We start from the raw sequence: 14,864 nt of genomic DNA on the forward strand, positions 1-14,864 counted from the left end.
TCCACCGTCCTATCCCTGTGACCCCACACATTGATCATGGCCAAGCCTCCTAACCTGTACGTCTTTGGATTGTGGGAGGAACCCGGGGCACCGGAGAAAACCCACGCAGACACAGGGAGAATGTGCAAACTCATGCAAACTCCACACAGAAAGTCACCCACCCGAGGCCAGAATCGAATCCGACTCCCTGATGCAGTGAGGCAACAATGCTAACCACTGCGCAACCTGCCGCCCTTAACCAGCGAATGGCTGTAACTTATTTTGTTTAGCTAAAACAGGCTCAATGTGTGTACATGTTCTTTCTGTCTGCAAAGAACATGGCCTTATGTGTTAATATATGTAGCTTCCAGTACATGCAAATGCGCCACACTGCGAACTTGGCTGACAATCTGAAATTGGTTGTCAGCGTAATTCTTAGCACACGGAGGATTATTTAGCAAATGTTGTCCAATCATGGAATCACATCCAATGTTGCGAACTGTGTTTTGGGTTTTGCAAGCACGGCTGGTTGGGTAATATCTGTACATTGCCCACTGTAGATAGCAGAAGGTTTGCCATCACCATCAGAGAGGAGAGGCTGTGTGAGATTTCCCCTAGAGCAGCAGGGCTTGGTGTGGTAATGTCCTGGAAGTTTAATAGATTAATAAAACTATAAAGACTATTGCCTTAAAAACAAGGTTTTAGTTCTGAGTTTATTTAGGCCAATGTCTTATCAGAAATGTCGGTTGAGGAACTGTTAACCATGCAAAGACCATGGGTGCGATTCTCCCAAAAGGAAACAAAGTCCCCTAGCAAGCGCGTTTAGCCATGTGTTTCCCAGTGCTTGCAGTTGAATAAGGGGCCGGAAAGGGAAATGCGTGGCCAAGGTCGCACATCGTCCCGTTTTATCCAGTGTAGTATAGCTACAGTATAGTGAGAGATCGGGATGCCCAAAATGAGGCCCCCGAAACGATCCCCGACCTCCCCCCAGCCGGAACGCACTATGGGAGGATCCCCGGCCCCACACCCCCTAACACCCACGCAAGGCACACCTGGCTTGATCACACGTGTGCAGAAAATGCCAGTTTGACACATTGGCAGTGCCAACGTGGCACCCTGGCAGTGCCCATGCCAGCTGGCAGTGCCATCTGGGCACTTTGGCAATTCCAGGCTGGCACCCAGACAGTACCAGCCAGGCACCTTGGCAGTGTTGCCTGGGTGTCAAGATGCCCAGGTGGCACCAACAGTGCCAAGGCACTACCCTGCCCAAAGGGCATGCAGCTGGGGCATCCAATCTCCTGGGAGACCCCCATGAGTGCTGTTCCATTTGGTCCCCGTTTGTGCGGACCAGTGCTGTCCGGCGCTCGCCTGAGGTCTCTGAGGTGAAGGGGCTGAATCCCAAAGCCTCATGTATATCGGGAATCTGCACATTAGAGTGAGACTTACTCCCTAGCTCTAATATGCAGATTTGCTAAAAGGTGATCCTGCCCGTTGTGGGCGGGATTCACATCATAACGTCTCACGAGATCACGTTGAATGAGGCATGTTGAGCCGGGCAGATCCTGGGAGCGGGGTTTTGGCCACATTGCGCCACGGTGAGATGCTTTTCTGGTGCGGTGTGGCTGTTGGATCGCTCCCCATGTGTCTTTAACCATCATTTTCTTTTTCTTTATTTTGATAAATGTTAAAATTTTATATTTAAAATAATCATAAATTTTCTCAGGGTTACTTATCTTGGCTTCAGATTCTTCCTCATAATGTACAAATTGCAAACCATTATGGCAGCTTGTTTAAAGTTTCCCTTTGGAATTTGGGCAGCTGGGCACTTACCATCTGCCATGCCATAGCACGAAGAATTATGCTGACAACCAATACAGATTGTCAGTCAAGTTCACAGTGGGGCATTTGCATGTAATGTTCTTTGCAGACAGAAATTACATGAACACACATTGTGCCTGTTTCAGCTAATCAAAGTGACAGCCAATCACTGATCCATTCCTCAGGGCAATACCTTGACCCATCAGTCAAGTTGCCTGGTTTCAAATAATGCTTGGCGATTAACTGTCAGCCACCATCAAATGGTGCATTCTCCATTACAATGCCTCCAACAATCAGAGTTCACTTGCAAACTAATCAGCACTCTCTTCCCATACATGATACATGTGTTGATTTCCCTTGCATTGTATTCCTGCGAATGTCCTGATCAGTGCAGATTGAAAAGCTTCAACAAAAATGTCTGTTTCTTTCAGCAATACTCAAGCTCTGTACTACCAAAAGGCCATTTTCACTCCTATGGCTTTCAAGATTTGGCATAAGCCTTCTGGTTTTTGTAACCTTCAGGTTGACTTATTAAACCCAGGGTGCTTTATACTTTATTAACTGCTTTGTTAACCTGTTGGGGCCGGGTTAGCTCAATTGGCGGGACAGCTGGTTTGTGATGCAGAGCAAGGGCAACAGAGCGGGTTCAATTCCTGTACCGGCTGAGATTGCTCATGAAAGTCCCGCCTTCTCAACCTTGCCCCTCACCTGAGGTGTGGTGATCCTCAGGTTAAATCACCACCAGTCAGCTCTCCCCCAGAAAAGGGAGAGCAGACTATGGTCATCCGGAAATATGGTGACTGCTTTACTGTTACCCTGCCATGTCACCTTCAGAGATTTGGGCACAAATGCCTAGAAAGTTAACTCTCCTAAATGACATAAGCAGAATTAGGCCATTCGGTCCATCAAATCTGCTCCACCATTCAATTATGGCTGATATATTTCTCACCTCCATTCTCCTGCCTTCTCCCCATAACCCCTGATCCCCTTATTAATCAAGAACCTATCTATCTCTGCCTTAAAGACACTTGTAGGATACTGAAAGGCCTAGAGTGGACGTGGAGAGAATGTTTCCACTAGTAGAAAAAACTAGAACCCGAGGACGCAGCCTCAGACTGAAGGGACGATCCATTAAAACTGGCTGAAGAAATTCCTCCTCATCTCAGTTTTAAAGGATCGTCCCTTCAGTCTGAGGCTGTGTCCTCGGGTTCTAGTTTTTTCTACTAGTGGAAACATTCTCTCCACGTCCACTCTAGGCCTCTCAGTATCCTGCAAGTTTGAATAAAATATCCCCCCTCATCATTCCAAACTCCAACGAGTACAGACCCAGAGTCCTCAACTGCTCCTCATATGACAAGCTCTTCATTCCAGAGATCATTCTTGTGAAGCTCCTCTGGACCCTTTCCAAGGCCAGCACATCCTTCCTCCATTATTAACTGTTTGTTTGCTTATACGTAGATGTCCCCAATTGCTACCATGTAGTTCTTACATCTCTCTTTAATTGGCCCACAAATTTCCTCCTGAATCTCTTTTCCACTATTTGGTGTCCCATAGCATATACCAGTCATGTGATAATTCCGCTATTGTACTTTATTTCTAATCAACAGATTCTGTTTTTGACTCCTCAACTGCATCATCCTTTTCCACTGTTTTAATAGTTTTTCTGATTTCCACACTTTGTTTTCCCTTTGCTATCTTTCCCGAATACCTTATAGCTAGAACATTAAGTTCTAACTCCTCCCCTTCTTATTGCAGATATTCTTCCACATTGCACAACACCTGTCCCCACTGGCACAATTCAATTTTTATTATGAGGCCAAGAATGGGGCAGCACGGTAGCATTGTGGATAGCACAATTGCTTCATAGCTCCAGGGTCCCAGGTTCGATTCCGGCTTGGGTCACTGTCTGTGCGGAGTCTGCACATCCTCCCCGTGTGTGCGTGGGTTTCCTCCGGGTGCTCCGGTTTCCTCGCACAATCCAAAGATGTGCAGGTTAGGTGGATTGGCCATGATAAATTGCCCTTAGTGTCCAAAATTGCCCTTAGTGTTGGGTGGGGTTACTGGGTTATGGGGATAGGGTGGAGGTGTTGACCTTGGGTAGGGTGCTCTTTCCAAGAGCTGGTGCAGACTCGATGGGCCAAATGGCCTCCTTCTGCACTGTAAATTCTATGATAATCTATGATAATTCCCATGGCACCCAGTCCACTCCAAGAGCGCGATAACAGTTTTGAGTTAGTCAATACCTGCAGTGAAAAGATCAAGGGCTGGCGGAGAATCCAGTTTCCCGCTTGAAATCGGGACCAGCGCCAGTTCAGCGATTCTCTGCCCCCCGAAAAGCGGCGTACCTGGGGAGTATGCTGCGCCGATTATCCACCACCAGAGGCCATTGCCCGAGGTCCGCCCCGCTATTCTCCACCCCCAACTGGCCGAATTCCCGACAGCTTGGACCACTCATGGTCCTACCATTCGGGATACTCGCGAGGCGGCTGCGGACTCAGCCCGCGGCCACCACAGTCGGGGGCGGGCCGATCACAGGGTGGGGGGGCCTCATTCGGGACTGGACTGTTATTGTGCGGGTGGGCTTGGTCAGGCGCCCAGCCGATCGTGGGCACTATTTCCATGGTCCAGGTTTGCGGTCTGAGTCCGCCAAGGTGCACGAAGCAATGTGGCAACTAGGGGCTGAAGTGTTGGGTACTCTGCTACACAGACGAACCAACACGGTTGCGAATGGTACAACGCAGTTTTATTTCGAACATCTATTTACACTGGTAAACTGTTTACTGAGGTTCGATCATGACCCTTGATTCTGTGGACCTATTCCTAATTCTATCTTGTAGTGGCACTCAGCACATGGTGGATGTCTGAGTGGCTTGTAATGAGCTCTGTGCCCTGAGCCGTCTCCTGCTCGAGTTGCTAGGAAGTGTCGTGTTCCCTGTTTTGTACTGTGTATGCTCTTGCCTGTGATTGGCTGTTGTGTTGTGTGTGTTGATTGGTCCGTTGATCTGTCCATCAGTATGTATGTATGTATGTATGTGCTATGATGTTTACCCGAATATCATGACAGGGGCTTTTCACAGTAACTTCATTGAAGCCTACTTATGACAATAAGCTATTATTATTATTATTATTATTGTGCTGGTGGCTCCCAATGTGGGTGTTGTGCAGTCACAAACTATCCTGAAATAAAATGGACTAGTTGACTACTTCAATAAAACCAAATTTACATAATCATGGTTTAAACAAAATCCCCTGCCAAACCATGCCCCCCCACCCCCCACCCCACCCCCACTCCCTAATCCAATTAAAACACTGTATCATTTTAGCAGACAGCTTTAGTGAATCCGGCAGCTTAACTTTAGGGCTGATTCTAACTTTGTAAGGCCCATCCCCCAGCCATCAGAGACTGCTCACACTGGCAGAACGCTTAAACAGGTATTAAAGTAATTCAATGGAGGTGTGGTTCTTGCTGCGAACACCAAATGAATTAAATTTTAAAATCTGTATGTCTTTGGGAAAGGTAAAGTTCATTGCTTCAAACAGTGCTTCATTCAATCCCAAATTGTGCTGAGGGAAATACAGAATTAAATCTCACGGTTCAGTGAAGAAAGAAACCAGCACATGAAACCAAACACTATTCACAGATCAGACACCAAATATTTAGAACAATCTGTGGTGCTCTGTTGTATAAAGAACATAAGAAATAGGAGCAGGGATTTAGCTCCTTGAGCTGGTATTGCGTTTTTGACATGTAATTCTCTTTCTTCTGAGATAGTCTGAGTTTTAAACTAAAACAAATTGCGCATTTACACGAAACCATTCCAAAGACAAAATGAAAAAAATCTAAAGACGCTGGAAATTCGAAATAAAATTTGAAGGTGGTGGAAATGTATTACTGGTCCATCAGCTTCTAGAAAGGGAAAAAATAATATTCCAATTGCAGCTCTTTAGAGCCATTGAGGTTTACAGCATGGAATCAGGTCCTTCGGCCTAACTTGTCCATGCTGCCCAGTTTTTACCACTAAGCTAGTCTCAATTGCCTGCATTTGGCCCATATCCCTCCATACCCATCTTGCCCATATAACTGTCTAACTGTTTAACTGCTTTTCAGAAGACAAAATTGTACCCGCCTCTACTGCTTCTTCTGGCAGCTTGTTCCAGCCACTCACCACCCTCTGTGTGAAAGAATTGCCCCTCTGGACCCTTTTGTATCTCTCCCCTCTCACCTTAAACATATGCCCTCTAGTTTTAGATTCCCCTACCTTTGGGAAAAGATGTTGGCTATCTAACTTATCTGTGCACCTCATTATTTTATAGACCTCTATAAGATCACCCCTAAGTCTTCTACGCTTTCACTAGAACTAATGAAAATTTCACTCAAAATATTAACTCATCTTTTCCTTTTATCACTGCTGATATATACCCACATGTTACTTAAAGTATTTTATGGTTTTACTTCAATCCTGAACAAACCAGTTGGATTACAAATTATTATTTCCTGATATGTGCTCGTTTCCTTGTACAAACTTAATTTATGTATCAAGTAATAACTCTTAATATTATAAAACAAAAGGTGAATATGAAATATTAAGCTGCGACAAGTGAAGACCAAGTAGTTCATACATGTTTGCTGAATACATAAAATTTGGATACAAAGCAGCTGCAATTTTTGTTTTAACCCATATAATTTTTTGAGCCAGGTTTTTGCTATTTATTTCCCAGTCCCTCCTCTTACTTCTCTCCTAATGGTACTGCTACTGTTGCACTATAGTATTTTGCCCAAGTGGCAACCCTTCTTCACATGTGGATGTTGACAGATAATTTATCTGCCAAGCTCGATCCTGCACTTGGCCATCCTCTGCATAAATTCTCTTTTCCATTGGGATCACTTTATAGTTATGAGTAAGAAACCCTCAATGATATTCCTCCAGCACAATCAGCTCATTGGCAGGGAATCTAAGGATGGGCGAGGCTTTGGGGACTTGAGGGTACCAGGGTGGAAGTCCTGTCGGTCTCACACCCTTTCAAATTCCTTACAGATATCACAGAATGGGTGATATTGTGAAACTTGCAGCAGCTGCCCTCGTGCTGGCGGTGGCAGTCCAGGCAGCCAGATGCCAGAGAAAGTGGTGGCAGCAGCATTGACAGAGGCTCAAGGTGGCAGCCCATGTGCAGTGGCCCACCCCACATCCTGAGGACCCGGCCGCCTATCAGGCCAGAGAAAGACCTAGAGGGGGAAACCGGCAACGCCCCAAAGTGTACAGGTGTTGCTGGTTGTCAAAGAGATGTCGGACATCTTGTGCCACAGGAGGTTCTGCCTCAATAAGGGGACGGTGCAGCACCTGTGCCATGTCCTTGCAGTCCTGGCACCACGTGGAGGAGGAGGATACCCGCTCCCACTGGTCATCACAGTCACTGCAGCCCTGAACCTTTACACCTTGGGTTGATTCCAGGATTCGAGGAAAGACTTGTGCAGCATATCCCAACCACCAGCCCACAAGTGCATCCGTGAAGTCACTGATCCCGGTTTGCCGAGCAGCTGTCTATATAGTTTGATGTGGACCATGCTCATCAAGATGCCCGGGCAGCAGGATTCTCCACCATTGCCGGGATGCCCCAACTCCAGGGGGTATTGGATGGCATGCATGTCACCTTGTGCACACCAGATGGTCCAGGAGTGCTCTTCATTAACAGGAAAGGATTCCACTCGCTGAACAGCCAACTCCTCCCAGACGGCACTGGCTGTCCTGTGGCTGACCCTCCAACCCCCTGGGGGGAACAGGGTATTCTGTCTGGAGCCACTGGATCCAACAGCCAGGCCAGGGTGGTATCACCGAAACATGGGGCTGGTCTACACGGTGGCATGACTGCGTGCTGTCTGGGATTTGCTCTGCAGGATTAGTTTAAGAGCTGCTCCCCCTCATTAGCAGGGAGTTGCGGAGCGCAGTCCAGATGAATCAGCTGGCAGGACAGTCATTTCCAGCATGAAGCCCGTGAGGCATCATTAAGTGTCCTAATTAATGTTAGATACCGGTGACGGCCTCGTCGGGTCGACTGTCAGGGAACACCCAGCAGTTTCTGCTCGCTACCACACTTGGAAACGTTTCTGTTAGATCGCGCCCTCTAGTTCTCTCTCCTCAGGTGCTGCCAGACCTACTGAGACTTTCAGCACTTTCTGATTTTATATCAGTAACCATGGGCATTGTTATACTCAATACATGTCCAACCTTGCAAAAGAATAAACAAAGCCTTGAATCCACATTAACCCAATCCCTTAAAAGCTTTCCGCTGTATAGCAGCTGATGGAGCAGAAATCACTTGCTGCCTGTATGTTGGTAAGAATGTGCAAAATGTTACAGAACTGCATCAGACCTTGCTTTGGTTTTTAAATAAAATTACTGCAGCACTTTGTATAACAGGGGTCATATAAAAATCAGTAAAGACTGTTAGCATATTTGCTAGTTACTCTGGCAATGTTTTGTCCTTTATTTGGCAGCATATCCATGCGGCATTAACCGAAGAACAAATCCGCTGGAAGCACAACAAGACTGAATTGTCTTTAGTTTACAATCTGAAATGAGTAGAATTGAAACTGAGCAAAGCTTCCAATGACTGGCGACATTGTCATTCTATCCGGTTTGTACCAAGTTGTCAAGAGCATTAAAGAAATTTAAGAAAAAATATTCCATGCTTGGAAAGGCAGCATTTACTATAATAAACGAGTAATGATTACAATTGCACATGTACAATTTGGGAATGGAGCTGGCTGTGGCAGAAGACATAAGTGAGTACCCTAAGGACATACAGTCATTCCTCAAGCTTCACGTGAGTAAACATCTCGCATCATTTATTCCCCGTGATGGACTAATGCTATCTCTGTTCCCTTGCAGGGCAATCAGACGAGCAGGCCGGACCATCCTCACACCCCTTGGCTACCACTGACCCGAGCAGCTCAGAGGGGAAGTTCTCGGACATCACCATTACTATCGAAGGCTAGTGGGAAATCTTATAGAAGTGAAGATGATAAAATTTGAGATAATTTCTAGTACTTAACATATTCACAGGGTTATTTCATTCACTGGCGGCATGATGGCACAGTGATTAGCACTGATGTCTCACATCGCCAGACACCCAGGTTCAATTCCGGCCTTCGGTGACTGTGGAGTTTGCATGTTCCTCTTGTGTCTGCGTGGGTTTCCTCCAGGCGCTCTGTTTCATCCGACAGTTCAAAGATGTGTGGATTAGGTGGATTGGCCATGATAATTTGCCCCTTAGTGTCCAAAGATGTGCAGGTTAGGTGAGGTTACAGGGATAGGGCAGGGAGTAGGTAGGGATGCTGTTTCAGAGGGTTCTGCAGGGTTGATGGGCCGAATGGCCTCCTGCACTGTAGGAATCCTATCTTTCTAAGAGGCATCACATCTGTCACCCACACCCTCCACCAGCGCAGATACTCACACCTTGGTGGGATTCAGTAGTAGGCAGTTTTCTGGGCCACTCAATGGTGAGAACCTCACAGCTGATGATCCACAGCAGGTGGAGGCAGAGATGCCCCAGGGATCCGGCAATTGGAGGGATGCCAGAGGCAGAGCCCAGGGCACTTTCATAAACTTAAAAAACTCAACAGGTCACCCCTCAATCTTTTTTCTAGTGGAAAGAGCTCAATCAGTTCAATCTTTCCTGATAGGTTTAACTCTCAGTTCTGGTATACGTCCAGTAAATCTTGTTCACAGGGCTCCAAGTACGGTATCATCAAGGTTCTATACAAGTTCAACTAAACTCTTCTGCTTTACAGTTCTGACCCTCTAGAAAAGAACCCCTGCATGCCCTTTGTTTTATGGACTTAATAATCTGTAGCTACTTTTACTAATTTGTGTATCTCTACTAAAACAGACAGTGATGCACTTGATACACTGGGCCTGAAAAGTTACTGCTGCAGATTCATACGGCTGTCTCATGTGGATAGGATTAGAAAGCTCATGAACTCCGGAGAAGTGATGATATTTGATCGTGGTGACGGAAAGTATTAGTCAAACCCTCTCTGGTTTGCTGGCAGGACTTGCACGTGAATTGGAATTGTCTGCTGTGTAATCCCCATTCTTAGGACTGGAAGAAGAGAACATTTTTTGTTCCACAAGGAATAATTGAGCCAACTAACATAGATGCATTTAAAGGGAAGCTAGATGTCCACATGAAGACTAAAGAAACAGAGGGCTACGCTATTGGGGTTAAATGTAGACGGGTGGGAGATGTGGCGACTCAGGGCTTTTCACAGTAACTATATTGCAGTGTTAATGTAAGCCGACTTGTGACAATAAAGATTATTATTATTATAAATGCCAGCATTGACCTGTAGGGCTGAATGACTCTGTGCTATAAATAGTGTACAAACCAATTCATAATTTTTCTTTTTGCTGCTTATATTTGACTTTCGCCGATTAAAACTAATATTGCAAAAGTGATATCAATTTATCATGGATTTATCAAAATCACTTTTGAAATGTAATTACATCACTAATGCTAGTGAAGTATTACTGGACAGCATGTGAAACTTTCACATAATGTTGATTTGATCTATAAGAAGCCCCCATCAATTTGATTACAGTTTGAGCTATGAATGGAGTTAATATTTGAAGCTTGAATAATCACAGGTTTGTCACTGATACGGCTATTGTTAGTGCCAATTTAAGTGCATGATTTTAAGATATTAGTACATTAAAGCAAACTGACACCAGTTAAATTTTTCAGACAGTACATTTGTACAATATAGTAAAAAATAATCATGCATATCATGTTGGAAAAACAAGTCAGCATTCTTTACCAGACAATGGGCTGGATTTTCGATCCCCGACGGCAAAATCGCGTTCGGCGACGGAACGGAGAATCCCCGATGACGGCAAAATCGCGGACGGCGCCTCTTTTGCGATGCTCTGCCCCCTGAAAAGCAACATACTCTAGGGCCAGTGCCTGTGGCCCGCCCTGCAATGCTCCGTCCCCAACCAGCCGAGACCCAACTCTCGGGGATCCCATGGGACGCTCATGGTCTCATCCGGCGGGAACTCAGCGTGGCAGCTGCGGAGTCAGACCAGCGCTGCCAGTCAGGGGAGGGCCGATCCGTGGGCAGGGGGGGCATTATTCGGGGCTGGTGGGGTGATCCGTGGTGCGCGAACTGGCCACAGGGGGTGGGGGGGCTATTTTTGCGAGCCAAGTCCTCGGGCTGCGTCCGCCATGAAGCACGCCGTGGTCGCTGCAGGACGTCACCATGCGCATGCGCGGCCATGGACTTGGCAATGCTCCGGCCCATATCGGCAGCTAGAGCTGGAAGTTCTACACTGCCTGGCTGCTAGCTCCCCGCCCTCCCCCATGTCCCCAGAGCAGGGAATCAATCGGTGGTCGTTTTGCGCCAGTTTTCCTGCCGTAAAACACCACCGTTTTCACGCCGGCGTGGGGGCTTAGTCTCCTAAACGGAGAATCCAGCCCAATATATATCCTACAATATATGATTGAATATGTACAAGTGGATATACTCCTTTCAGGGGATGTTGTTGGGGGGTGCATGATGGGAGGAAATGGCGCAGTAAGAAAGAAATTTGTGAATAGTTGGCAAACATAAAATGCAGCCAAAAACCTTTGCATACACAGTGACTTCTGAGCAATGAATCCCTGCAATGCATTGAATTTCTGTTGAAAATTCCCCTTCTTCATGTCATTGTAAAATTATTTGCTGCAGGGGACTGGCATGTGGCTATTCGTTTTCATGTAAATTATTTCAAGTTATAAAGGAATTTACAACTAACTTTATTTGACTAAACAAAGTTTAAGCTGTTGATCCCATTTATGGCTGTAAAGTTCTGATTCTAGGTTACATAGATTGATGCACTTGCTTCCAACAAAATTAGTTTTCAAAGCATTACATTCAAACCTTTTACATACACCTCTTGTTGGAAAAAATGTACAGTTTATAAATTGAGTAATATATATATATAATATATGTATTTTATGTCTCAGCAGGTAGAATGGTTTCAGTTTCATGTTGGTTTGGTAAGAGCCTTCTTAGCTTGAAGTCTGGCTGGCCCTGTGGCTGAAAACTCAGTCTTTTTATTATATGTATAATACACACTTTAATGAGGTTTTACAAGCCCGGTGGTTCAAGAGATGGGCTGAGGAAGGCCAAGAGTTCATGGATTCAAAAGCAAAGTAGAAAAGCCTCACTATTGCCTAGCGACAGTGATCAAGTGACGCAGGACAGGGAAAGACAGGGTAGAGTTCAGTGGCTGTCAGAGAGAGAAGACAGGAATTTTAAGCTCTCTGATAAGAAAAATTACAAGGCTACTGGGAGACCGAGTTGAGGGAGCTCATGTGTTTGCTCTGCACTTGATGCAATAATGAGTTTAGAGTGTGGTTTGAGGTGTCTCGGGGGGAGATACAAGTTGTGTGAAAAGCATTAAGTGAATGATCAATAATTAACCAGAAGAAAATGGTTTGTAATTTGTTTTAAATTTAGAGTGCCCAATTAATTTATTCCAATTAAGGGGCAATTTCGCTTGGCCAATTTACCTACCCTGCATAGCTTTGGGCTGTGGGGGAGAAACCCACGCAAACACGTGGAGATTATGCAAACTCCACACAGACAGTGAGCCAGGGCCGAAATCGAACCAGGGACCTTGGTGCTTTGAGGCAGCAGTGCTAACCACTGTGCCACCATGCTGCCCTGACGGTTTGTAATTTTATATATATATATTTTTAATAATCTTTATTGTCAGATGTAAGCTTACATTAACACTGCAATGAAGTTACTGTGAAAAGCCCCCAGTCACCACATTCCGGCGCCTGTTCGGGTACACAGAGAGAGAATTCAGAATGTCCAATTCACCTAACAAGCACGTCTTTCGGGACTTGTGGGAGGAAACCGGAGCACCTGGAGGAAACCCACAGGGAAAATGTGCAGACACTGCACTGACAGTGACCCAAGCCGGGAATCGATCCTGGGACCCTGGCGCTGTGAAGCAACAGTGCTAACCATTCTTGTGCCAGTCTCAAGCAAGGAGCCTTTGTGTCAAGCTTGTGGTACTACTTCACTGGTTTATGCATCTGTAAAGGTATTGCTGGGTAAAAGAATATTGGGAAATTGAATCATCTTCTTGTGTTTGTATAGAGATATTTACAGCCTTTTGTCTGGTATAATATAGTTAACTCTTGTAGTTTTAGTAAATATTTTACTTGGGTGTTCAAAATTCATCAGCAGACTCCTATTAATTTGTTCAGGAACTTTCTTCCATGCATTCTAACAGAAACAAAGTTAGTATCTATTAAGCCAGGTTTCAATTTGTTATCTAACTTGTCCAGCATTAGCATCAACTGGGATCATAAAAATATACATTCTCGACAAACATGTCGTAAAAGGGAAGAAATATACATCTCCAAGTGATGTGAGGAGCATCGGAACTGGGGTAAGCCATTCAGCTACTCAGGCCTGTACTCCCTTTTAAATAGATCAAGGTTGATCTGAATCTTGGTCCATCTACTTGCCTTACTTCTGCAACTCTTAACACTCAGGACCAATAAACATCTATTGATCGTATTTTGAAAATTTTAATTAATCCTCAAAAGCTTTTTGGAAAAGAAAGTTTCAGATTCCTATTACCCTTTGTGTGGAAGGAATGGCTTTGCTCTAGTTAAGGCTATGACACCTTGACTTGGACTCCACCACCAACTTTCCTCTCTCTAATTGAACAACTCATTTAATCACCTTTAAACACCTCAGTATGTTGCCCTTTCATCTTCAATACTCAAGGGATTGCAAGCCTATAATGTAAACATGTAATATTACCAATTGCATCTGCTCAAGCTCAGTACTGCAATTGTGGACCACTTTAAGAATGATATGCAAAGCAATCACAAACTATTTTGCAGCAGCTTGCTTCCAATTTGGCATATCTTCCTTTTTTTTCTACAAATTTGAAGTGCCCAATTCTTTCTTTTTCAATTAGGGGGCAATTTAGCGTGGCCAATCCACCTAGCCTTCACATCTTTTGGGTTGTGGGGATGAGACCCACACAGACAAGGGGAGAATGTGCAAACTCCTCGCAGACAGTGACCCGGGGCCGGGATCAAGCTCGGGTCCTTGGCGCCGTGAGACAGCAGTGCTCACCACCACGCCGCCCTTGTGTTCCAGGTTTAAAGATACTTCCAACAAGCCATTAGCAAGGACTACACCTCACCCATCATCATTATTGCTTACTGCACACTTCAAGGCTTTGGACAGATTCTCCCTGTCCGGAAAAGTGTGAAACGATACAGAAACACCAAAACCAATTAAAGCATTTGGGGTAGCCATAAAAAAGAAAGGCATCAGCCTGAGCTCAAAGTATAGAGGGCCGTTGGTCTGATAACCTTGCTCAATGTCGAGGATGCTTGGACATTTCTGTAAATTCTATGCAACACAAACACAATGCCAAATTAAACAACAATCATTTTCACCTCAGCTGCTTGAGGTAACTGATGATTATCTGACAGTAAGTCAAGATTCCTGACTTTGAAACTCTTAAAGCAAAAGCTAATGTTCCGGAAATAGATGCTTTGATTATGAATCATAGAATTTACAGTGCAGAAGGAGGCCATTCAGCCCATCGAGTCTGCACCGGCTCTTGGAAAGAGCACCCTACCCAAGGTCAATGCATAGGAACATGTGATGGAAGTATCTGGAGTAACCCTAAAGAAATCTCTTTTATGGGGAATTAATAAGTGGGAAGCAATCCTACAGTGGCCTGCAAAAGAGATATAAAATAAAAACAGGAAATGCTGCATTAACTCAGTAGGTCTGGCAGCATCAGTGGAGGGGAATAACAGAGTTAACGGGCTGGATTCTCTGACCCGCCTTGCCACATTTGTGCCACGACCCGCTGGCAGGATTCTCCGTCATGCTGGTTGGTCAATCCGTTGGGAAACCCCTGGGCGCTGGCAAAATGGAGAATCCCGCTGGCGAAGATTCTCGCCCCATATTTCTATTAATTCTCTCCACTGATGCTGCCAGACCCGTTAAGTTTATCCAGCTTTTTCTGTTTTTATTTCAG

At 45.2% G+C, this 14,864-nt stretch overlaps 1 protein-coding gene across 1 annotated transcript in view; it reads right to left on the reverse strand.

The window, feature by feature from the left end:
• The window catches only part of slc27a6 (solute carrier family 27 member 6), a 106,659-nt gene that overhangs the window by 90,433 nt on the left and 1,362 nt on the right, over nucleotides 1-14,864 (reverse strand). The gene's annotated exons all lie outside the window — the stretch shown is intronic.

This window comes from Scyliorhinus torazame, chromosome 9 (genome assembly GCF_047496885.1).
Source record: "Scyliorhinus torazame isolate Kashiwa2021f chromosome 9, sScyTor2.1, whole genome shotgun sequence".
Classification (NCBI taxonomy): Eukaryota; Metazoa; Chordata; class Chondrichthyes; order Carcharhiniformes; family Scyliorhinidae; genus Scyliorhinus; species Scyliorhinus torazame.